General features: G+C 44.5%; 1 pseudogene; it reads left to right on the top strand.

Annotated features, from left to right (window-relative positions):
• The first annotated feature begins 12,816 nt into the window (after positions 1 to 12,816).
• On the top strand, positions 12,817 to 13,798 carry LOC147980211 (uncharacterized; annotated as a pseudogene).
• The last annotated feature ends 12,858 nt before the right edge of the window (positions 13,799 to 26,656 follow it).

Consider the following 26,656-nt stretch of genomic DNA (forward strand, 5'->3'; position numbering starts at 1 on the left):
GTAAAAATCAAGAAAAAGCATCAAGTGTTGATGGTTGACAAGACCACTAGTTTCAAGTAAAAGGGCAAGGGAAAGAAAGGGAACTTCAAGAAGAATGGCAAGCAAGTTGCCACTCCCATGAAGAAGCCCAAAGCTAGACCCAAGCCTGAAACTGAGTGCTTCTACTGCAAAGGAAATGGTCACTGGAAGTGGAACTGCCCTAGATACTTGGCGGATAAGAAGGATGGCAAAGTGAACAAAGGTATATTTGATATACATGATATTGATGTGTACTTTACTAGTGTTTATAGCAAACCCCTTGGTATTTGATACTAGTTCAGTTGCTAAGAGTAGTAACTCGAACCGAGAGTTGCAAAATAAGCAAAAAGACTAGTTGAGGACGAGGTGACGATGTGTGTTGGAAATGATTCCAAGGTTGATAAGATCACCATCGCACGCTCGCTTTACCTTCGGGATTAGTGTTGAACCTAAAATAAATGTTATTTGGTGTTTGCATTGAGCATAATATGATTGTATCATGTTTATTGCAATAAGGTTATTCATTTAAGTTAAAGAATAATTGTTATTCTGTTTACATGAATAAAACCTTCTGTGGTCATACACCCAAGGTGAATGGTTTGTTGAATCTCGATCGTAGTGATACACATATTCATAATATTGAAGCCAAAAGATGCAAAGTTAATAATGATAGTTCAACCTATTTGTGGCACTGTCGTTTAGGTCATATTGGTGTAAAGCGCATAAAGAAAATCCATGCTGATGGACTTTTGGAATCACTTGATGCTTGCGAACCATGCCTCATGGGCAAGATGACTAAGACTCCGTTCTCCGAAACAATGGAGCGAGCAACTAACTTATTGGAAATAATACATACTGATGTATGCGATCCGTTAAGTGTTGAGGCTCGCGGCGGGTATCGTTATTTTCTGACCTTCAAAGATGATTTGAGCAGATATGGGTATGTCTACTTAATGAAACATAAGTCTGAAACATTTGAAAAGTTCAAAGAATTTTAGAGTGAAGTGGAAAATCATCGTAGCAAGAAAATAAAGTTTCTATGATCTGATCGCGGAGGCGAATATTTGAGTTACGAGTTTGGTCTTCATTTGAAACAATGTGGAATAGTTTCGCAACTCACGCCACCTAGAACACCACAACATAATGGTGTGTCCGAACGTTGTAATCATACTTTATTGGATATGGTGCAATCTATGATGTCTCTTACCGATTTATCACTATCGTTTTGGGGTTATGCATTAGAGACAACTGCATTCACGTTAAATAGGGCACCATCTAAATCCGTTGATATGACACCGTATAAACTATGGTTTGGCAAGAAACCAAAGCTGTCATTTCTTAAAGTTTGGGGTTGCAATGCTTATGTGAAAAACTTTCAAACTGATAAGCTCGAACCCAAAGAGGAGTAGTGCATCTTCATAGGATACCCAAAAGAAACTGTTGGGTACACCTTCTATCACAGATCCAAAGGCAAGATATTTTGTTGCTAAGAATGGATCCTTTCTAGAGAAGGAGTTTCTCTCGAAAGAAGTGAGTGGGAGGAAAGTAGAACTTGATGAGGTAATTGTACCTTCTCTCGAATTGGAAAGTAGTTCATTGCTAAGAATGGATCCTTTCTAGAGAAGGAGTTTCTCTCGAAAGAAGTGAGTGGGAGGAAAGTAGAAATTGATGAGGTAATTGTACCTTCTCTCGAATTGGAAAGTAGTTCATCACATAAATCAGTTCCAGTGATTCCTACACCAATTAGTGAGGAAGCTAATGATGATGATCATGAAACTTCAGATCAAGTTACTACCGAACCTCGTAGGTCAACCAGAGTACGGTCCGCGCCAGAGTGGTACGGTAATCCTGTTCTGGAAGTCATGTTACTAGACCATGACGAATCTACAAACTATGAGGAAGCAATGATGAGCCCAGATTCCGCAAAATGGCTTGAGGCCATGAAATCTGAGATGGGATCCATGTATGAAAAGAAAGTATGGACTTTGTTTGACTTGCCCAATGATCGGTGAGTCATTGAGAATAAATGGGTCTTCAAGAGGAAGACGGACGATGATAATAGTGTTACTATCTACAAAGCTCGAATTGTCGCAAAATGTTTTTGACAAGATCAAGGTGTTGACTACGATGAGATTTTCTCACTCGTATCGATACTTAAAAGTCTGTCCGAATCATGTTAGCAGTTGCCGCATTTTATGAAATTTGGCAAATGGATGTCAAAACTGCATTCCTTAATGGATTTCTTAAAGAAGAGTTGCATATGATGCAACCAGAAGGTTTTTTCAATCCTAAAGGTGCCAACAAAGTGAGCAAGCTCCAGCGATCCATCTATGGACTGGTGCAAGCATCTCGGAGTTGGAATATACGCTTTGATGAGTCGATCAAAGCATATAGTTTTATACATACTTGCGGTGAAGCCTGTATTTACAAGAAAGTGAGTGGGAGCACTACAGCCTTTCTGATAAGTATATGTGAATGACATATTGTTGATCGTAAATGATGTAGAATTTTCCGGAAAGCATAAAGGAGTGTTTGAAAGGAGTTTTTCAAAGAAAGACCTCAGTGAAGCTACTTACATATTGAGCATCAAGATCTATAGAGATAGATCAAGACGCTTGATATATTTTCAATGAGTACATAGCTTGACAAGATTTTGAAGTAGTTCAAAATAGAACAGTCAAAGAAGGAGTTCTTGCTTGTGTTGCAAGGTGTGAAGTTGAGTAAAGACTCAAAACCCGACCACGGCAGAAAATAGAAAGAGAATGAAAAGTCATTCCCTATGCCTGAGTTATAGGTTCTATAAAATATGTTATGCTGTGTACCAGACCTATTGTGTACCTCACCATATGATTGGCAAGAGGGTACAATAGTGATCCAGGAGTGGATCACTGGACAACGGTAAAAAAATTCTTAGTGGAATAAGGAAATGTTTCTCGGTTATGGAGGTGACAAAGAGTTCATCGTAAAGAGTTACGTCGATGCAAGCTTTGACACCGATCTGGATGACTCTAAGTCTCGATCTAGATACATATTAAAAGTGGGAGAAATTAACTAGAGTAACTTCGTGCAAAGCATTATAGACATAGAAAATTTGCAAAATACATACGGCTCTGAATGTGGCAGACCCGTTGACTAAATTTCTCTCACAAGCAAAACATGATCACTCTTTGGGTGTTAATCACATAACGATGTGAACTAGATTATCGACTCTAGTAAACCCTTTGGGTGTTAGTCACATGGAGATGTGAACTAATCACATAAAGATGTGAACTATTCGTGTTAAATCACATGACGATGTGAACTAAATTATTGACTCTAGTGCAAGTGGGAGACTGAAGGAAATATGCCCTAGAGGCAATAATAAAACTGTTATTTATATTTCCTTATATCATGATAAATTTTTATTATTCATGCTAGAATTGTATTAACCGGAAACTTAGTACATGTGTGAATACATAAACAAACAGAGTGTCACTAGTATGCCTCTACTTGACTAGCTCGTTAATCAAAGATGGTTAAGTTTCCTAGCCATGGACGAAGAATTGTCATTTGATAAGAGGGATCCCATCATTAGAGAATGATGTGATTGACTTGACCCATCCGTTAGCTTAGCACGATGATCGTTACAGTTTCATTGCTACTTCTTTCTTCATGACTTATACATGTTCCTCAGACTACGAGATTATGCAACTCCCAAATACCGGAGAAACACCTTGTGTGCTATCAAACGTGACAACGTAACTGGGTGATTATAAAGATGCTCTACAAGTGTCTCCGATGTTGTTTGTTGAGTTGGCATAGATCAAGATTAGGATTTGTCTCTCCGAGTATCGGAGAAGTATCTCTGGGCCCTCTCGGTAATGTACATCACAATAAGCCTTGCAAGCAATGTAGCTAATGAGTTAGTTACGGGATGTAGCATTACGGAACGAGTAAAGAGACTTGCCGGTAACGAGATTGAACTAGGTATTGAGATAACGACGACCGAATCTCGGGCAAGTAACATACCGATGACAAAGGGAACAAACGTATATCGTTATGCGGTTTGACCGATAAAGATCTTCATAGAATATGTAGGAACCAATATGAGCATCCAGGTTCCGCTATTGGTTATTGACCAGAAGTGAGTCTCAGTCATGTCTACGTAGTTCTTGAACCCGTAGGGTGCGCACACTTAACGTTCTGTGACGATCGGTATTATGAGTTTATGTGTTTTGATGTACCGAAGGTAGTTCGGAGTCCCGGATTTGATCACGGACATGACGAGGAGTCTCGGAATGGTCTAGACATAAAGGTCGATATATTGGAAGCCTATGTTTGGATATCGGAATGGTTCCGAGTGGTTCGGTCATTTTTCCGGAGTACCGGGAGGTTACCGGGACCCCTGGGAAGTATATGGGACTTATTGGGCCTTAGTGGAATAGAGGATAGGGAAGGGAAAAGAGGGAGGCGCGCCCCCCAAGTCCAATCCGAATTGGGAGGGGGACGGCCCCCCTTTCCTTCCTCTCTCTCCCCTCCTTACTTCCTCTCCTACTCCTACTTGGAAGGGGGGAATCCTACTCCCGAAGGGAGTATGACTCCCCTAGGGCGTGCCATAGAGAGGGCCCCCCTCCTTCACTCCTTTATATACGGGGGAGGGGGCACCCCATGGACACACAAGTTGATCATTGAACTTTTAGCCGTGTGCGGTGCCCCTCCTCCATCATAATCCACCTCGGTTATATCGTAGCGGTGCTTAGGCGGAGCCCTGTTCCGGTAGCATCATCGTCGTCGTCATCTCGCCGTCGTGCTGACGAAACTCTCCCTCGAAGCTCTACTGGATTGTGAGTTCGCGGGACGTCATCGAGCTGAACGTGTGCAGATCGCAGAGGTGTCGTACGTTCGATACTAGGATCGGTCGATCGTGAAGACATACGGCTACATCAACCGCGTCGTCATAACGCTTCCACTTACGGTCTACGAGGATACGTAGACGATACTCTTCCCTCTCATTGCTATGCATCACCATGATCTTGCATGTGCATAGGATTTTTTTTTAAATTACTGCGTTCTCCAACACTTTCCCCTCTCTTTGGTCGAATGAGGGCGTGTCCAGTATGAGCACGGGAAAGGGGCTTGACCAGAATGTGAGAAGTTCTTTTATCTCGGGCGATTTCTTGGAACTCCAGCTCATGTTCGCTTTGCAACGTTCCAAACCAGTGCTAAATTTCACGTGTTGTCCTCCTTTATATGGAACCATACGCTTCATGATCGGACGCCCCTATGTCTCATTTATAGTGAGACGGACGGAACACTCACCGTCATGGCAGTGCAAGATGTCCCGACCAAGGTGCGGCGGAGGCCCCAACCCATTATTTTTTGTTTCGTTTTCTCATGTTTTTGTTTTTGTTTTTCTGTTTTCTTTTTTTACTTTTGTTTACACTTCCAGATATCCAAAATATATATTAAAAAATATACTTTACATAACGGTTTGAAAAATTTAATCATGCATTTAAAAAAATTAAATGTCTATAAAAATGTTGATCATGTATAAAAAAATATACAAGGTATGTGCAAAAAGTTGATCATGTATTTAAAAATGTAAATCATGTAAAAAATGTTAAATAAGTATTGAATTATGTCAATCAAGCATTTGAAAAATGTATATATAAAAAATGTTGACCATGAATTAAAAAAATATTAATCTTGCTTTTGAAAAAATGTTGATCAGGCACTTGAAAAATGTTAAATGTGCCAAAACAAATTGACCATGTATTAAAAAAATTAATCTTGTACTTGAAAAATGTTAATTAAGCATTTGAAAAAAATATTAAATGTGTATAGAAAAATGTTGACCATGTATTATTTTTTTGTTAATATTGTATTTGAAAAATTTTAATCAAGCATTTTAAAAAAGGAAAACAATTGTAATCACCCGACGGATTGCAGCTCCCACGTCCGCCACCTTCCCTTTACGTCACGTACCCCATGGGCCACCACCACTATTTTTTCAACTATCCCATTGCTGCAATTATACCACGACAACAACTAGTCCATTGCAGACCGACAAAAAAGAATGCAAGCCGGCGACATCCAGATCCCCGTAGCAACGAAGGAGAGACGCGCGTCATGTAAAGCTTCGACGCCAGTGCCGGCAACCGCCCACCTCACTGGAGCGGATTATGGTGGCGAGGTTGCATCCAGGGTCGGGCGCGGTGGCCGCCTTTGTCAGTTGCCTCCACCACGACCGTTGACCGCACGTAGTGCGCCCACATCGTCGGATAGGAGACGAGACGACCTGGCCGGAGCTTCGCCACTCACCAGCGACAATGCTATGGCAGGGATGGGCACCATCGCTACTCCCTCATCACCGTTTGATGGGAGCTCACGCCGAACGACTGTCGCTGATTTTTTTCTTGCAACATACTCCTTGTTGCAAGAAAGATTTATGCAACATCATTGATGTTGCAAAACTCTCTTCTAGAACACCTATATAAAGGTGACGAAAAAACTGCAACATTAGGTCTGTTGCAAGAAAAATATGCAATGATACCTCTATTGCAAAAGTTCCACAACATGAACTCCATTGCAAATGTCCGAGTGCAACATCATTTGTGTTGCAAAGCTGGCATTTGAATCTGACGGTCATTTCACGTTGAATCCAATGGCTCACGAGGTGGCACATCTTTAAAAAAGATCCACCAGCCGACGCGCAGCGTTGCCCTTTCAAAATGTTCAAAACATGTATAAAACATGTTGACCATGTGTTAAAAAATGTATAGAAAATTATTGATCATGTATTTTTTTAATGTATACAATAAATATAGAATGAAAACCAAAACAACATTAGACATGTGTAAAATGAAAACCAACAAAGAAACATAAAGAAAACCAAGAAAAATAAAACAAAATCGAAGCATAACAAACAAAGAAAGAAAACCCAGTGAATAAACAAAAATAAAACCAAAGGAAAAAATTTAATAAGAAAAAGAAAACAAGAAATTTGAAAAAAAAAACTAGTGCAACCAAAGAAAAGGGAAGGAAAAACTGGAAAACTGGAGATAACCGAGAAACAAAAAGTTGAAGAAAAAGAAGAAAAAAACAGTGAAAACCATGACAAAACAAAAAAACAATGGAAAAAATAGAGAAAACCGAAAACAAACAAACAATACCATAAGAAAGAAGGAAAAAAGAAAAAAAGGAAAGAAAAAAAAAACAAGTCAAACGAACCTACGACTACAGCCATCGAGCGAGCGAGCGAAACGGGCCAGCCCAGTTTACAGCGGGGAAAGAAAATGCTTCAGCAAGACGGAAGATATACTCGCTATAAGCGAGATATAATGTTTGCGTTCATGATCTCCTTTTTTCAGGGATCCCAAACTTTATTAAAATCGAACAATATTCAACGGGATACAAAGAGGATCATGAGGGGATATAAGCCAAACATGACGACCCTAAAGAAGTGATACAATTTTTTTTACAATATTATGCCCTCCCGATTCATGAGGAAGCGAGATATAGTCTTCCCGTTCATGATCTCATATATGAGCTCGTTTTTTTTAGCAGGTCATATATGAGCTCGTTGTTTCATAGGAGGGGTGTCGCACACGGGCCCATTTAAGGGCTCGCTACCCAGTTAGGTGTATGCCAATATTTGTCTATTACCAAGCTTTGTACTCTTTTTGTTTTCTCTATTTACTATGGCTTTTAGTGGGTTCTTAACTTTTAACATGAACACAAACTTTTGAAAATAAAAATATATGAACACTTATTTGCTATTCATATTTTTATAAAAAATGCATGAGAACTTTCAAATTAGGAACATTTTTTAATTTTATACAATATTTTTTGTAAACATGTTTTTTAAAATACTTTATTTATATTTTTGAACATTTTCAAATGTTTCAATATATCTTAATTTTACAAAATGTAATTCAAAAAATTGCATATGTATTAAAAAATTGGACATTTTTTTAAAGAAAAGAAAGAATATGTGGGGGTGGGGGGGGGGACAAAAAAGAATGGCTCCACACAAAAACCAAGACAAACCGAGCATACTGCTACAAGAAAATTGGAATAGTTTTTTCATAAACACCACAATGACAACTAGATATTGAGGAAGTCTAAAAATTATTGAAGATCCGAGGTCCCCTCACCTCCTAACGCAAGATGACATCTAGAAGCGAGGGGATAAAAAAAATCCTTGTGATGGCTGCTAGGGTTTCTTCGTCTCCTACAACGACACCTATGTTATGACTATGTCGCCAAACACCAGTAGTAAAAAGCCCATGAATAATTGGCTCACAATTCGCCACCCTATGGGGGGGTGGGGGGTCTGGTCCATGCCACCGGCCCTGTGCGATCGCACTACACTTTGATCCGGTGAGCGTCACATAGGCATTCACCTGCGTTTCTCCAAAAATAAAAGTGAAGCGGGACAAAATGTACTTCCCCACGTATCGGTATCACCACTATCATTTTCGGCGTTCAAATTGTTAGCATTAATTAGTTAGTTTGATTAATTAATGGAAATCCCTGCTTAATAAACCGACATGCGGTTTTCTCTCCAGATGGGTCGCGTCCTATTGTAACGGACTCATCCTTCCGAGCTATCTCTTGCAAAAGTCACGCCTGTGCGCCCCGTCCCTTCCAGGGATACAAATTTGCACATCGTTGACATCAATCAACATCGATTGCTACTGTTCATTCACACCGTTTCTTTACACAAGCTATTCTAGATCACGCAAAGTGGCAAAGTGTCGATAACTTGTGTCCATTCTGGTTCGCTAGATGCTAGTAGTTTTTGCTACTGCATTTTTGAAAGCTGTTCTATGCCGTGCTTGCAAAAGATGGATTCTTCCAGCAACTGAAATTTGCGCATCATTGACATCAATCAACATTCCGGTATTCCGTCCTAGGCCACGAGCGATCGATCTTGTTGGCTGGTCTCTTTGGTAACGCCGGGAATCTGGCCGACTAGCTGCCGTGTGTTTTCTAATACGGCTCGGCTCCACGGGAAGGGAAGAACACAAGCGCACGCATCGCGACGAGGGGACGCGAAAACCAGTGCCCAGCCCAACCCAGCCCTGCCCTTTGGGCGCCGAGATGGGTCGCTCGGCCCTCCGGCTGCCGCAGCGGCCGCGCTCCTGCGTTTTTGTTCGTTTGCATGGCGCGCGCACGTAGGTAGGCGAATGACCCCGTAAACAGCATACGTTTATGGTTCCATCGGTCTCCTCCTTGATTTACCAACCCTGATGCGATGTGGGCGCACAAGCAAGAGCCGGTGATGGCAGATCGATCATGGGGTAACGAGATCGATTATTGACCTGATTCCCGTGGGCGGCTGCGCTCTTGCCAAAGAAAACGCTAGGAAAAGCGCATCGCCAGGTCGCGACATCCATCGACCCCGAGGATCGCTTCCATTTGTTTTGCCCTTGTGGGGCTTGTTTGCGGAGCTGAGCTTGAACAGAGTGCCGTTCTTGGATCACACCTGGTGGAGTGGAGTGGAGTGTCATCCCGGCCTGTCTCCATGCAAAGAATGCACCTGATTAACCGCCCATCTGCGCAATCATCAGATCAGATCCACAAAAGACGTACGCTAATCCAATTCCAATGCGTTGAAACTTGCAAGGCACACCGTCTTGCGTTGGGGGAAACAATGCAAAATCGGCAATACTCTAGTTGGTGTGCTAGGCTAGCTCGTCCTGTCTGCGGTTTGGGCTTCGGCCAACTGTTTCAACCTCTTTTCTTTTTGATGATGAAACGAGCAACTGTTTCAACTTGGGCACCGACTCTCTTGACCCTGACGTCTGGCTGGTTCGCCAGCCCGAGGAACGGAACGGAACGGAACGGAGCTGTCAAAGTTCCCCTGTGGCCTGTGCTATCCGTCGGCTTTATGACACGTCAGAATCAGACCACCGGTGAGGTGAGGAAGGAAACGCACCTTTGAATCCAACGTGCGCCGGTCCCGGTTAAATAATTACGCGCAGATGCAGATACAGCGACGTGACAGTGCATCCTGCGCGCCCGGGGGTAGGTAAAAATGGTTTGCTTGATTCGTTTCGGTAGGTATACTCCGTACCACATGATCAACCTAGCAATACTACAAACAAATGCAGATGGCATGTCGTTTTCCCTGTCATTTCTGAACGACAGAAGGAAAGTTGACATTTCTTGAGCCGCGCATAGGATATGGTAACTCCTACCCGTATCTCTTTCTCGCGTTGGTAATGTCAAAATCGGGTTCTCCATCACCCGCCCCACCGCGTGTACATCCATCCCTCTCAGACGCAGTGAACTTCTCCTTCAGCGGAGGACGGTTTTTCCACAAGATCGTAACCGAAAATCCCTATGGCGACAAAGCGTCCCGCTCAGCACCTGTGCCCGGCAACACGTGCCCCTTTGTGCATGCTGACACGCCGAGGTCGTCGCTGCCTCCTCTTCGAGCCTCAGCACACCGTATCGCACACGGCCGAGGGGAACATTCCCCGTTCCTGTGTGCCGATCCAACAAACCCACGACAAGAAGAGCCGGGACGCAGAAGCCATGATTTCTTCTTGCTCCCCAAGATAACCCCGACGACGACGACTTTGCTGTAAACTTTTGCACTGCGGCGCGCCGACGACAAATGCGACGAGGCAGGCCGAGGGCGTCGACGCAGAGAGGAAGGATAAAGAAAATGGAGTCTTCTTGGGATGATAAAATGGCAACAGGGCAACACCAAGTTTGCTTCCCCGTTTCCTATGTCATGCATGTGATGTGATGTGAGCGGCTCTCTGCACTTCAAACAGACAAACAAGTCGAAGATGCGGGTCCAGCAAGCAAGCTACTTCGTCCGTCTAAGCGTGTAAGTCATCTTACGTTGTGTATCATGATCAAGGCGGAGAGAAAAGCGAAAAAACTGAATGTCTTTTTGCTAATTAGTAGCTCTAGAAACACAGCTGCGACTGCGAGCAAGATCCATGGTATGATTGGCGGTTTTCGGTTGGTCTGCCGTTTTAGTTGGACCTACTACAGTGCTACATGGGGCAAATCGAAGCCGGGAAGGGAGGAATAATGAAAGCGGAGCACTAGGAGAAGGTGGACTTGTTTGTTTGCTCATTAGGAAAACAAGGAACCCAAGACAGAGAATGTGGACTCGCCTTTCGTTATTGCAACATTGTTATGACGAAGATCGACATGGGGTGGTCATGGCCAGTCGTTTTCGGCCATCTTTTGCCTTGTGGGTGCTAGCCATGCACATGACGTCGTGCGATCTGATGCGATCATGGTTGTAGTAGTAATTATCTGCGGAACACCTTGGCCACCTCAGGATGGGCGAAGAGGTCTATCCGAGTTATACGTAGCAGACAAACTCGTGAGAGTCTCATCCCCGGCGCGCTCATCTAATAAGATATATAGAATCTCATGGAGTAAAACACCATGGGTATAATCTACAATTGAGTTGACAAAGCAAGGCATGATGTACTGTATACATTGTGGATATATATACTTTCGGGGTAAAGCTTGACAAGGCTAGATATACTATCCGAGTTACACATGGCCATTTTGATATCCGCAAAGCCTTAGCTGGTTGGTGGACAAAGGAGGTGTCTCCCCCGCGAAGAAAGAAAGAGGTGTGCGTGGATTCTACAAGATGCATGCCCCGGCCCCTAGCTAGCCAGATGCTTCTTGTCAACAACAAAGCGATACGATGTAACCAATACCATCTCCGGAACCTAGCGGTGATGATTGTGGCCACATGATCCATCCATCCTAGTAGGATAATATGGCAACTTTGCTGCTGGCAGTTCTGACGCTAGCTTGGCCGAATTGAAACTGAGAATACGGTCGAGAACTAGGCGCACGCAGGCAGGAGACAAAAGAAAGAAAGATGGCAATATAGTACTAGTAGAGTAGACGCGGGACAAGCAAAGTCCGGCTCTTCTTTCCTTGTCCATCTCGTGTCGACCGACCCACGTCGCAGATTGTCTGCCAAGTTAGGTCGTTGCCCCGCCGAACCTTCCTTTGCGTTCGTGTAACCGAAAGCCGCCGCCGCCGCAGCCGCTGATCCCGACTGGAGCATGCTGCGTCTCTAAGCCATCTTGCTAATTGATGGCTGACGCTCGTAATTCTCATGGCCTGAAATGCATCCATCAGACCATCACTACGAAGGTTCGGCGGGTACGGTTGCTGTTTCACACCAAGGAAATGATGCTACAACACAGTGAGCGTCTCGTCTCGTCTTATCGTGAGTTGATCCCTTCCCTTATCACTTATCACACGGTAGCTGGAATGCAACGAGGTCGACTTATCAACGACGGCTGCGCAGAAGCGCACGTCCTAACAACTCATCAATCCACCTCACCGGACCAAAATTGAGCAATCGAATCGTACAAGTGTTAGGGCAACTCCAACGCATGACCCATCCTGTCCGCGTTTGTTCGTTTGAGGCAAAACGGACGGATGACTCAGCCCAATGCACGGCCGCATCCGTTATGTCCGTTTGGCGCCCAACCCGCCTCATTTTGGGCGCAAACATGCGTTCCGTTCGCGTCCACACGGATGCCGAACGAACGGGCACGCGCTTGCTCTTCGCTCGCTTTGGGGACGCACGACAATCGTCCACCTACCTCCTACGCCCAAAATTAATGCACACGCACGGCGAGCCCCGGCTGTTATTCACACGGGCGGAGGATCGTCGTCCTTCTTAATGTGGAAGGCGTGGACCAGTCAATCCACAACTTCCACTTCCTGGCCGGCCTGCCTCCTCGAGCCCCGACACGAGCAAACCCTAGCCACCACCGTCGCACCCCACTCGCCCTCCTTCCCGTTGGCACTATGGGCTGGCATTGGATCGACAAAGGGAAGCATGGCCACGAGGCCGGCTCCTCCTCTGGCCGACGCCGCTCCAGCAGGTTCACGCCGCCCGCACCACCTGCTCCGCCAGCTTTCAAGATCGTGTCGTCGGCGGCCGGGCATCGCGACAGGCCATACATCCACGTCGATGTTTGCTGGAGTTACTGGAAGACGGCGATGCCATTGCCATTGGGAGATGTTCACCTGCCAAACAACTGGCATCTCTCTGCCGACCGCGTGTTGATCCCTCCAGTGCCCGTGAGCGGCCGCGACCGCCGCGTGGATCAACCGACGCCGTGCCCGCCTGCCACCGGATCTGCTGGAGGACCCCATGTACGCCATAGATTCGCCGTTGTGGGATATGTGGTTCCGTGATGAGCACGACCTGCGCCGACAATCTTTTTTGGCCGGTCGTCCTCCTAGCCCGCACCGCCCGCGTCCTCCTCGTGCTGACAGCCCTCCCCAAACGCGGGGTCGTCGGTGTGTGCGCGGAATCATGCCGACGCCTTCTCTGTCCCCGTCCCCGCCATTGCCGCTGCCCATGACCGAGGAGGAGGAGGCCTGCCTCATGAGGCGGGTCATGGAGGACTCCATGGCCACCCATGATGAGCGACAATGGGATGGACTGGAGACGGCGCTGGCCCTCTTTGCGGTCGGCGACGTCGCCATCCCGGAGCTGGATCTCGACATCAAGGAGGAGGTCGTGGAGGAGCCGACCATCGCCGTGTGGAACCCTCGTCTTATGGGTCAGCGATGGAGCTGGTCGTGCACAACGGTGGAGATGGCCGACTCGGTGGGCGTCCGCCCATGGTCAACCACGCCGACGCGGTCACCAGAGCAGGAGCAGGAGCCACGGGAGGAGGTTGCCCAGGCGCTGCCGGCGCTTCCGGACAGGCAGAGGCCGCCAGTGCACCTTTGGCAGCCACCTCCTTACATCGACCTCACCAGCGACGACGACGAGTAGGACAACGGCTCCTGAAGACGACCGTGGCCACCGACGACGGGCCTATTTCTAGTTTTTATGTCTTTTATTATGTTTTAGTTTAATTAAGACCTGTGTTCAACTTCGGTACTATGGATGTGTGGCCGTTCATGTTTATATTTATGTTTTTCATATTATTTCCTAGTTTCTTATTTTTGGGGGGCAAAAAAAATGAAGTCCACAAACCCGGACAGTTTGGGACGAGGCGTACCGGTTGGGCGCACCGATGGCCGCACGACCGCAAGTGAACAGACATGTATGTTTTCCTACCCCAAACGAGCGAAAAACGAACGAACCGAACGTCTGTTTGGGGTCGTGCGTTGGAGTTTCCCTTACTTTAAGGTTACTTTTTTCGTGAGAAATTTCCGTTCTATTCATCTTCAATCAAGTCAGTACAAAGACAAAGGTAATAAAAATTACAACCAGGTCCATGGACAACCTAGCGAGGACTACCAACACTGAAGCAAGCTGAATGCGCGCCACCGTCTTTGCCCCTCCCTCACCGAAGCTAGGCAAACCTTATTCTAGCAGATAGTCAGGAAGTCGTGTGCCAAGGACCCATAGGACCAGCGCATCAAAACAACAACCATCGCCGATGAAAAAGTCATAGATAAGGCAGATCAATCATGTAAACTCACAAACAAAGACGAATGAAGATGAGATCCAAACAGATCCATTGAAGACCAGTGCTGATCAAATCCCGCGAGATGGAATGAGATCCTCCGACCAGCAGGGGTCTGGGGTCCTCTGCACCTTCATAGCCCAAAGGCCATTGAAGATGGGGGCAAACCGGCGGTGACGCCCAAGGGAGGAGGAGGAGAGCCTATGGTATTTTATTGTGGAGGAGGAAAGAAAAGACAATTGCTACTTTAAGAGCATTTATAGCCGGGCATCCCAAATCGGCCCCAAACGGCCGGGCAGACGGCCTAGTCATTGATCGGTCATGAAAATTCAACCCAGACAGGCGCCTCAAACGCCCGGGCTGACCGGCACCCCTCATATCCAGCTCAAATGTGAGGCGGATATGGGGGTGTCCAGGCACGTCCGCCACATCGGACTGACGATGGAGTCCCACGCGGAATCGCTCGAAAACCCACCAGTCTGACGATTGTCTCCCCCGGTGGGAGGTGTGAATGCCGCGTGTCGCCGCTCCGGCTCGCCGCCAGCGTGAGACCATCCACCTCCTCTCTCCTACCCCGCCGCTCTTCCCATGCTCTCCAGCTTCTATTGGGAATTGTTGCATGGAAAACAAAAAAAATTCTACGCAGACGCAATGATCTATCCATGGAGATGCATTGCAATGAGAGGGGGAGAGTGTGTCTACGTACCCTCGTAGACCATAAGCGGAAGCATTTAACAATGCGGTTACTGTAGTCGAACTTATTCACGCACCAACTGATCAAGTACCAAACGTACGGCACCTCCGCGTTCTCCACACGTTTAGCTCAGTGATGTCCTCCGGCTTCTTAATCCAGCAAGATGGCAAGGTAGTAGATGAGTTTCGGCAGCACGACGGCGTGGTGACGGTGATGGTGAAGTGATCTCCATAGGGCTTCGCCTAAGCACTACGAAAATATGACCGGGAGTAAAAACGGCGGAGGGGAGCGCCGCACACGGCTAGGCAATTGTCTGTTGTGTGCTAGGCGCCCCCTCCCCCCCCCACACACATATATATATATAGGTGGGAGGGAGGAAGGAGCAGCCAAAGGAGCCGCCCAAGTAGGAGGAATCCTACTTGGGGTCCCTCCCAAGCCGTGCCCCCCTTTCCTTATTTGGAGTGCGGTGAAAGGCACAGGAGGGTGGCGCCCCCTTTTCCTTTCTCCCGTGAGAGGGAAAGGCAGGAGGGGCTAGCCCTCCCCCTTTTCCTTCCCTAGGGCTAGCCAACCAACACAGGGGCGCACCAGACCCCTTATGGGCTGGTCTGTCCCCTCCTTTGGCCCATAAGGCCCATATCTTGCTGGGGGGGGGGGGGTGCCCGGAACCCCTCCCGGTGACCCGATTCCTTCCCGGTATGTCCCGAAACACTTCTAGTGTCCGAATTCCATTGTCCTATATATCAATCTTTACCTCTCGACCATTTTTAGACTCCTCATCATGTCCGTGATCTCATCTGCGACTCCGAACAACATTTGGTCACCAAAACATATAACTCATATAACACTATATCGTCAACGAACATTAAGCGTGCGGACCCTACGAGTTCGAGAACTATGTAGACATGACCAAGACACCTCTCCGGTCAATAAGCAATAGCGGAACCTGGATGCCCATATTGGCTCCTACATATTTTACGAAGATCTTTATCGGTCGAACCGTTATGACAACATACGTAATTCCCTTTGTCCATCGGTATGTTACTTGCCCGAGATTCGATCGTCGGTATCTTCATACCTAGTTCAATCTCGTTACCGGCAAGTCTCTTTACTCATTTTGTAATACATCACCTTGTGACTAACTCCTTAGTCATTTTCTTGCAAGCTTATGATGTGTATTACCGAGAGGGCCTAGAGATACCTCTCCGATACTCGGAGTGACAAATCATAATCTCGATCTATGCCAACTCAACAAAAACCTTCAGAGATACCTGTAGAGCACCTTTATGATCACCCAGTTACGTTGTGACGTTTCATAGCACACAAGGTATTCCTCCGATATCCCAGAGTTGCATAATCTCATAGTCGAAGGAATAAGTATTTGACATGAAGAAAGCAATAGCAATAAAACATAACGATCATTATGCTAAGGCAACGGATGGGTCTTGTCCATCACATCATTCTCCTAATGATCCGATCCCATTATCAAATGACAACACATGCCTATGGTTAGGAAATCTCAACCATCTTTGATCAACGAGCTAGTCTAGTAGAGGCTTACTAGGGACACAATATTTGTTTATGTATTCACATATGTATTTAATTTTCCGATCAATACAATTCTATCATGAATAATAAACCTTTATCATGTATAAGAAAATATAATAAAATATCAACTTTATTATTGCCTCTAGGGCATATTTCCTTCAGTCTCCCACTTGCACTAGAGTCAATAATCTAGTTCACCTCATCATGTGATTTAACACCCATAGTCCACATCGTCATGTGACCAACACCCAAAGAGTTTACTATAGTCAGTAATCTAGTTCACATTGCCATGTGATTAACACCCAAAGAGTATTAAGGAGTGATCATGTTTTGCTTGTGAGAGAAGTTTAGTCAACGGGCCTGTCACATTCAGATCCGTATGTATTTTTGCAAATTTCTATGTCTACAAAGCTCTGTATGGAGCTACTCTAGCTAATTGCTCCCACTTTCAATATGTATCCAAATTGAGACTTAGAGTCTTCCGAGTCGGCGTCAAAGCTTGCATCGATGTAACCTTTTATGATGAACTCTTTATTACCTCCATAATCGAGAAATATCTCCTTGGTCCTCTTCGGTAACTAAGGATAATTTTGATCGCTGTCCAGTGATCTACCCCTGGATCACTATTCTACCCCCTTGCCAAACTCATGGCAAGGTACACAACAGGTTTGGCATACAACATGTCATACTTTATGGAACCTATGGCTGAGGCATAGGGAATGACTTTTATTCTCTCTCTATCTTCTGCCGTGGTCGGGTTTTGAGTCTTACTCAACTTCACACCATGCAACACAGGCAATAACCCTTTCTTTGACTGATCCATTTTGAACTTCTTCAAAATCTTGTCAAGGTATGTGCTTTGTGAAAGGCCTATTAAGCATCTCGATCTATCCCTATAGATCTTGATGCCCAAGGTATGTGCTTCAACGAGGTCTTTCATTGAAAAATTCTTATTCAAGTATCCTTTTTATGCTATTCAGAAATTATATATCATTTCCAATCAATAATATGGCATCCACATATAATATCAGAAATGCTACAGAGCTCCCACTCACTTTCTTGTAAATACAGGCCTCACCATATGTTTGTAAAAAATGTTGGGGAACGCAGTAATTTCAAAAAAATTCCTACGCACACGCAAGATCCATCTAGGTGATGCATAGAAACAAGAGGGGAGAGTGTTGTCCACGTACCCTCGTAGACCGTAAGCGGAAGCGTTATGACAACGCGGTTGATGTAGTCGTACGTCTTCACGATCCGATCGATCCTAGCACCGAAGGTACGACACCTCCGTGATCTACACACGTTCAGCTCGGTGACGTCCCATGAACTCTAGATCCAGCTAAGGTTGAGGGAGAGTTTCGTCAGCACGACGGCGTGATGACGGTGGTGATGAAGTTACCGACGCAGGGCTTAGCCTAAGCACTACAACGATATGACCAAGGTGGAAATATGTGGAGGGGGGCGCCGCACACGACTAAACAATCAACTTGTGTGTCTATGGGGTGCCCCCCTCCCCGTATATAAAGGAGTGGAGGAGGGGAGGGCCAGCCCTCCACCTCGGCCGCCTCCTCGTATCTCCCGCTAAGGCCCAATAAGGCCCATTGACTCCCTGGGGGGTTCCAGTAACCCCCCGGTACTTCGGTAAATGCCTGAACTCATCCGGAACCATTCCAATGTCCAAACATAGCCTTCCAATATATCGATATTTATGTCTCGACCATTTTGAGACTCCTCATCATGTCCGTGATCACATCCAGGACTCTGAACTACCTTCGGTACATCAAAACACATAAAATCATAATACCAATCATCATCGAACGTTAAGCATGCAGACCCTACGGGTTCGAGAACTATGTAGACATGACTGAGACTCATCTCCGGTCAATAACCAATAGAGGAAACTGGATGCTCATATTGGCTCCTACATATTCTACAACGATCTTTATCGGTCAAACTGCATAACAGCATACGTTGTTCCCTTTGTCATCGGTATGTTAGTTGCTTGAGATTCAATCATCGGTATCAGTATACCTAGTTCAATATTGTCACCGGGAAGTCTCTTTACTCATTCCGTAATGCATCATCCCGTGCCTAACTCATTAGTTACATTGCTTGCAAGGCTCATAGTGATGTGCATTACCGAGAGGGCCCAGAGATACCTCTCCGATAATCGGAGTGACAAATCCGAATCTCGATCTATGCCAACTCAACAAACACCATCCGAGACACCTTTAGAGCATCTTTATGATCACCCATTTACGTTGTGACGTTTGATAGCACACAAGGTGTTCCTCCGGTATTCGGGAGTTGCATAATCTCATAGTCTGAGGAACATGTATAAGTCATGAAGAAAGTAATAGCTATAAACTAAACGATCATAGTGCTAAGCTAACAGATGGGTCTTGTCCATCACATCATTCTCTAATGATGTGATCCCGTTCATCAAATGACAACACATGTCCATGGCTAGGAAACTTAACCATCTTTGATTAATGAGCTAGTCAAGTAGAGGCATACTAGGGACACTTTGTTTGTCTATGTTCCACACATGTACTAAGTTTCCGGTTAATACAATTCTAGCATGAATAATAAACATTTATCATGATATAAGGAAATATAAATAACAACTTTATTATTGTCTCTAGGGCATATTTCCTCCAGTCTCCCACTTGCACTAGAGTCAATAATCTAGTTCACATCATCATGTGATTTCACACCAATAGTTCACATCTTTATGTGATTAGTTCACATCATCATGTGACTAATGCCCAAAGGGTTCACTAGAGTCAATAATCTAGTTCACATCGCTATGTGATTAACACCTAAAGAGTGATCATGTTTTGCTTGTGAGAGAAATTTAGTCTACGAGTCTGGAACATTTAGATCCGTGTGTATTTTGCAAATTTCTATGTCTACAATACTCTGCACGGAGCAACTCTAGCTAATTGCTCCTACTTTCAATATATATCTAGATCGAGACTTAGAGTCATCTAGATCGATGTCAAAAGCTTGCATCGACGTAACTCTTTACGACGAACTCTTTTATCACCTACATAACTGAGAAATATTTCCTTAGTCCTCTAAGGATAATTTTGACCGCTGTCCATTGATCTACTCCTAGATCACTATTGTACTCCCTTGGCAAAATCATGCTAAGGTATACAATAGGTCTGGTACACAACATAGCAAACTTTATAGAACCTATGACTGAGGCATAGGGAATGACTTTTCATTTTCTTTCTATTTTCTGCCGTGGTCGGGTTTTGAGTCTTTACTCAAATTCACACCTTGCAACACAGGCAAGAACTCCTTCTTTGACTGTTCCATTTTGAACTACTTTAAAAACTTATCAAGGTATGTACTTATTGAAAAATTTATCAAGCATCTTGATCTATCTCTATAGATCTTCATGTCCAATATGTAAGCAGCTTCACCGAGGTCTTTCATTAAAAAAATTCTTATTCAAGTATCCGTTTATGCTATCCAGAAATTCTGTATCATTCCTGAGCAACAATATGTCATCCACATATAATATCAGAAATGCTATAGAACTCCCACTCACTTTCTTGTAAATACAGGCTTCTCCAAAAGTCTGTATAAAACTATATGTTTTGATCAACTCATCAAAGCATATATTCCAACTCCGAGATGCTTGCACCAGTCTATAGATGGATCGCTGGAGCTTGCACACTTTGTTAGCACCTTTAGGATTGAAAAAACCTTCTGGTTGCATCATATACAACTCTTCTTTAATAAATCCATTAAGGAATGTAGTTTTGATATCCATTTGTCAGATTTCATAAAATGCGGCAACTGCTAACATGATTCAGACAGACTTTTAAGCATCGATAGGAGTGAGTAAATCTCATTGTAGTCAACACCTTGAACTTGCCGAAAACCTTTTTGCGACAATTCGAACTTTGTAGATAGTAACACTACTATCAGCGTCCGTCTTCCTCTTGAAGATCCATTTATTCTGAATGACTCACCGATCATCGGGCAAGTCAATCAAAGTCCATACTTTGTTCTCATACATGGATCCCATCTCAGATTTCATGGCCTTAATCCATTTCGCGGAATCTGGGCTCATCATCATTCCTCATAGTTCGTAGGTTCGTCACGGTCTAGTAACATGACTTCCAGAACAGGATTACCGTACCACTCTGGTGCAGAAAGTACTCTGGTTGACCTATGAGGTTCGGTAGTAACTTGATATGAAGTTTCATGATCATCATCATTAACTTCCTCACTAATTGGTGTAGGCATCACTGGAACTGATTTTTGTGATGAACTACTTTCCAATTTAGGAGAAGGTACAATTACCTCATCAAGTTATACTTTTCTCCCACTCACTTCTTTCGAGAGAAACTCCTTCTCTAGAAAGGATCCACTCTTAGCAACAAAGATCTTGCCTTCGGATCTGTGATAGAAGGTGTACCCAACAGTTTCTTTTGGGTATCCTATGAAGATGCACTTCTCCGATTTGGGTTTGAGCTTATCAGGCTGAAACTTTTTCACATAAGCATTGCACCCCAAACTTTAAACGATAGCTTAGGTTTCTTGCTAAACCGCAGTTGATATGGTGTCGTCTCAACGGATTTAGATGGTGCCCTATTTAACGTGAATGTAGCTGTCTCTAATGCATAACCCCAAAACGATAGTGGTAAATCGGCAAGAGACATCATAGATCGCACCATATCTAATAAATTACGGTTATGACGTTCGGACACACCATTACGCTGTGGTGTTCCAGGTGGCGTGAGTTGCGAAACTATTTCACATTGTTTCAAATGAAGACCAAACTCGTAACTCAAATATTCGCCTCCGCGATCAGATCGTAGAAACTTTATTTTCTTGTTATGATGATTTTCCACTTCACTCTGAAATTCTTTGAACTTTTCAAATGTTTCAGACTTATGTTTCATTAAGTAGATATACCCATATCTTCTCAAATCATCTGTGAAGGTCAGAAAATAACGATACCCGCCGTGAGCCTCACACTCATCGGACCGCATACATCGGTATGTATTATTTCCAATAAGTCAGTGGCTCGCTCCATTGTTCCGGAGAGCGGAGTCTTAGTCATCTTGCCCATGAGGCATGGTTTGCAAGCATCAAGTGATTCATAATCAAGTAATTCCAAAAGCCCACCAGCATGGAGTTTCTTCATGCGCTTTACACCAATATGACCTAAACGGCAGTGCCCCAAATAAGTTGCACTATCATTATTCACTTTGCATCTTTTGGTATCAATATTATGTGTATCACTATGATGAAGATTCAGTAAACCATTTACATTGGATGTAAGACCATAGAAGGTTTTATTCATGTAAATAGAACAACAATTATTCTCTGACTTAAATGAATAACCGTATCGCAATAAACATGATCCAATCATATTTATGCTCAACGCAAACACCAAATAACATTTATTTAGTTCCAATACTAACCCCGAAGGTAGAGGGAGTATGTGATGGTGATCTTATCAAACTTGGAATCACTTCCAACACACATCGTCACCTCGCCCTCAACTAGTCTCTGTTCATTTTGTAACTCCTGTTTCAAGTTTCTAATCATAGCAACTGAACCAGTATCAAATACCCAGGTACTACTATGAACACTAGTAAAGTACACATCAATAACATGTATATCATATACACTTTTTGTTCACTTTGTCATCCTTCTTATCCGCCAAGTATTTGGGGCAGATCCGCTTCGAGTGATCATTTCCTTTACTGTAGAAGCACTCAGTTTCAGGCTTGGGTCTAGCTTTAGGCTTCTTCATGAGAGTGGCAACTTGCTTGCCATTCTTCTTGAAGTTCCCTTTCTTTCCTTTGCCCTTTTACTTGAAACTAGTGGTCTTGTCAACCATCAACATTTGATGCTTTTCTTGATTTCTACCTTCGTTGATTTTTGCATCACCACTGGTGCGCGTCGGTCCTAAACAAACGGGTTTTAACCCCTTTCCGCGACGGCATTTGGAACCGTCGTAAAGTGAGTGTGGGCGATAGGGGGGTCCTTCCCACATGACCCAGAAACCGCCGGGGATAGGCCCTCTACAGTACCCCTACTCGTTTATGCTCGCATTACCATTGTAGTCGGTATTCTGTGGTGCTACGTTTATGATGCGTGGCCCATCACAAATAGTTCACTATTATAGAACGTGTATGATGCGCGGCCATCACAAATGGTCGGACAGGATTATGAAACGTCGGACCATCGTAACATCGTTGTACACGACAACTATTGCACACACTATCCTGTGGTGCAACGTTTACAATGCATACTTCATCGGAAACAGTTCATAGTTGCCAATCGTGTATGATAAGGCAACTAACACAAACGTTTAGTTTTGCCCGCACCGTTTGTGATATTGTCTGACATCGCACACGATTTGCAAATGGCAACTGTGTGCATGCTTGCACATGTTTCCTCTCTGTGAACCGTCTCGGATTATGGCGCATATCGCAAACGTTTGTGTTTTACCAACCGCGTGTGCTGTAACAACCTGGAGAGCGTAATTTCACCCTAATTTAATTGCTGCTTTTCGAAATTGTACCGGATTTGGATTTGAATTTGAATATATGCTACAACTTTGTTCATATCGATCAGGTTCAAACAACCAATGCATTATTCGATTCATAGGTACATATGTTCAAGAATTACATAAGAACCAAATAAAGAATGATGAACCACAGTTGTATACTTGTACTATTAAAGACGGTAAAGAAAGAGGCGAAATATATTCTGGTTGCTGAACAAGGTGAAGAGGAATGCCCATATTGTGCCCTCCTCCATGCAGAAGGCACACACGACTCTAGTCCAACCCCTTGTGATGGCCGACCGCCCATCCTTCACGGTCTTCATGAAAACATCTAGATAATCATCGTGTTCTGGTAGAAATACTTTAACCTTTGCATGCCCACCAATCATGTAGTTTGAGAGGTAATCTTGAGTAAACTGCTTTGGCAACCACTACAAAGGAAAAAGATTCAGACATTGTCATCTAACACAACTCATTATAGGCAGTAAAAAGAAGGCTACAGAGTTCTTACTTACCATCCTGCAGTTCGTTGTTGTCTTGGATAAAGTGTAAACAAATAGTTTAATTGCCATCTTTGGACCCATTTTACTAACAATCTTTATCAGCTTCCTCACTTGATGCTGGTTCATCGATATCTCATTTCCCCATACCCCATACGCAGAAAGGGCCGAAGCACGGATCTTTACCAATGACATATGTACCTAAAAGCAGCAAGTTAATATTAGAAGCTAAACAGCAATTGCACAATGATGTAGCACAACCCTCTTTTATAATATGTCTATATACATCTGTATGTGGTTGTCCATTTGAAATATCTAAATAGAAAAATATTTAGGAATGAAGGGAGTATCTTATAACATCCAATATACTCACATATTAGATGAATTAACATCTTATATTATGGGCCGGAAGGAGTTTAGTGCATTCTTACAAATTATCGGCTGATTAACTGCTGCTGTATCCAGGGGTTACAATTAGTTTGAGCTAGTTTGAGCTCAAATAGCCCTAAATTATATCTAAACATGAGGGCTAGTTTGAGCTAGTTGCATCTATAACCCACCCAAAAAACTATCCAACCCAAGAGGTGCTAATTGCAGCTAGTTCTCCTGATGCATTTATTGTCAATCTAACCCTGCCATCCAAACAACTCTTTGGATGGAGTTAGTTCAGGGTTAGTAATGAGCTAGAAACTAACTCTAACCTCTAGCTAAGTTGAGTATCCAAACAGGGTTGTGTTGTTGTTGTTGTTGTTGTTGTTGTTGTTGTTGCTGTTGCTGCTTTTGTTGCTGCTTTTGTTGCTGTTGTTGTTGCTGTTGTTGCTGTTGCTGTTGTTGTTGTTGTTGTTGTTGTTGTTGTTGTTGTTGCTGTTGTTGTTGTTGTTGTTGTTGTTGTTGTTGTTGTTGCTGTTGTTGCTATTGTTGTTGTTGCTGTTGTTGGTGCTGTTGTTGCTGCTGTTGTTGCTGTTGTTGCTGCTGCTGTTGTTGTTGTTGCTGTTGTTGTTGTTGTTGTTGTTGTTGTTGTTGTTGTTGTTGTTGCTGCTGCTGCTGCTACTGCTGTTGCTGTTGTTGTTGCTGTTGCTGTTGCTACTGCTCTTCTACGTATATCTAGACATCATTAGAACATTAATGTAACACTCTTCCTTGTTGCTATGTAGCCTTAGATATATTACATATGGCCCTAGTTAACCTAACGATAAATGGGTTGCAGATATATTCAGTTAAAAGTCTGATTCATAGATTAGTCCCTCATCAGTCGCCGGCCTATATGGTACCAGCTACCGATATCCTGAACAGTGAGCAGATATAAGCCATGGGATGAAACTAACCTCGATTGGAAAACGGCAGTCGTTCCCAAAATTGTCCTGTGTAGGTACATCGAGAAGCATGTTAAGCACAACAGTTCATACTTGCACATATAGAACATCACGTTATGAATAACTGGAATAAACAAGGCATACTACGAACAACCAAAGATAGCATTTGAAACTGGACATATGTTAACTACAAACAACCAAACAATCAAAAAACTTTAAAAGAGGCATATGCTAGCTATAATAGGCTTAATAACAAGCAAATATATGCATTCCTATCGGTATGTTTAAAACTGGATTGATGAAATGTACTGCACAGTAAATAATTGCACATATAGAGCATCGCATTGTGAACAACTGAAATAAACAAGGCATACTGCAAACAACCAGATATAGCAATTAAAACTGGACATATTCTCACTACACTACAAAAGGGACTCGACAAAACAAATCATGGGTTTCCCCCTGTGAAGAGGCACGACAAAACAAATCATGGGTTTCCTCACTTGTCACAGATGGGCTCGTTCCCGTGGGAAGAGCATGGACCCTGGATGCGCTCCATGTTGTCGTAGATGGGCTCCTTCCCCTTGGAAGAGCACTGCTGTAGGGTGCCCTCCCTGATGTCGCAGACGGGCGCTTTCCCCTTGGAAGAGCAGATGGGCTCTTTCCCCTTGGAAGAGCCGGAGAGGGTGCCCTCCTCCTGGTCGCCGTCGATGAGTTCTGACTTGGAAGCTGTGGATCCCAAGACAGCGTCGCAGAGCCTGTCCTTCAGAAATGACAAAAAGGGCTCGATCACGATGTAGAATGGCAAATTGTTGACAGCGAGCGAGAGGAGATCAGCGACGGGGCCATGGATGAGATCGACGGCGGTTGAACCTGAGGGGTTGGGTGTGGGCCACTTAACCTGTGATATAGCCCGCCTCAGGCCGTCGCTGTCGATGACCTCGATGTCGTAGCTGGCAGACGAGATATGCCCGCATGCTCTAGCCTGCTGCTTGAGTGCCTGCCGCCAGTAATGGTCGTCAGCTTCCTCGGCAACGTCGGGCGAAGAGACCGCTATACACCTATTTGGGGCTAGTCGCTCCTCGAGCTCCACAAGAAGTGTAGCTGGGCTTAGGCTGCGACGCTCTAGAGTGGGGGATGGGGATGGGGATCTGTGGGAAAGGGGGCGTTTGGCAGGCGTCATCTAAGAAATTCAGGGCGGCCTGGGTATGGAGATCGGTGGGTAAGCTGCACGGGCAAACCGGCAGATGTTGACAATGGAGGCCTTGCGGCGGCGGGGACCTTGCTAGGGTTTCGAGCGAGGGAGGGTGTGTGTGTGTGTGTGTGGAGAGGGGGGCGGGGTGTTTGAGGAAATGACGCGGGTACTGAAAATTTTACTACGCGGGAGTCAAACGCGGGATTGAAATGATGGGCTATTGAAAATTTTGATGATAATGCATCGCACACGGTCCGGAGATAACAACCGTGTGTTATGAAACAGAAAAACCCTCGAGGCGGGTAGATATTTTCTAGGGATGCAGACGGGATTGGGAACAAGAAACATCGCACACGGTCCGGAGATAACAACTGTGTGTTATGAAACAGAAAAATCCTTGAGGCGGGCAGATATTTTTGAGAGA

This window comes from Triticum urartu, chromosome 3A (genome assembly GCF_056163025.1).
Source record: "Triticum urartu cultivar PI428250 chromosome 3A, HENAU_Tu73, whole genome shotgun sequence".
Taxonomy (NCBI): domain Eukaryota; kingdom Viridiplantae; phylum Streptophyta; class Magnoliopsida; order Poales; family Poaceae; genus Triticum; species Triticum urartu.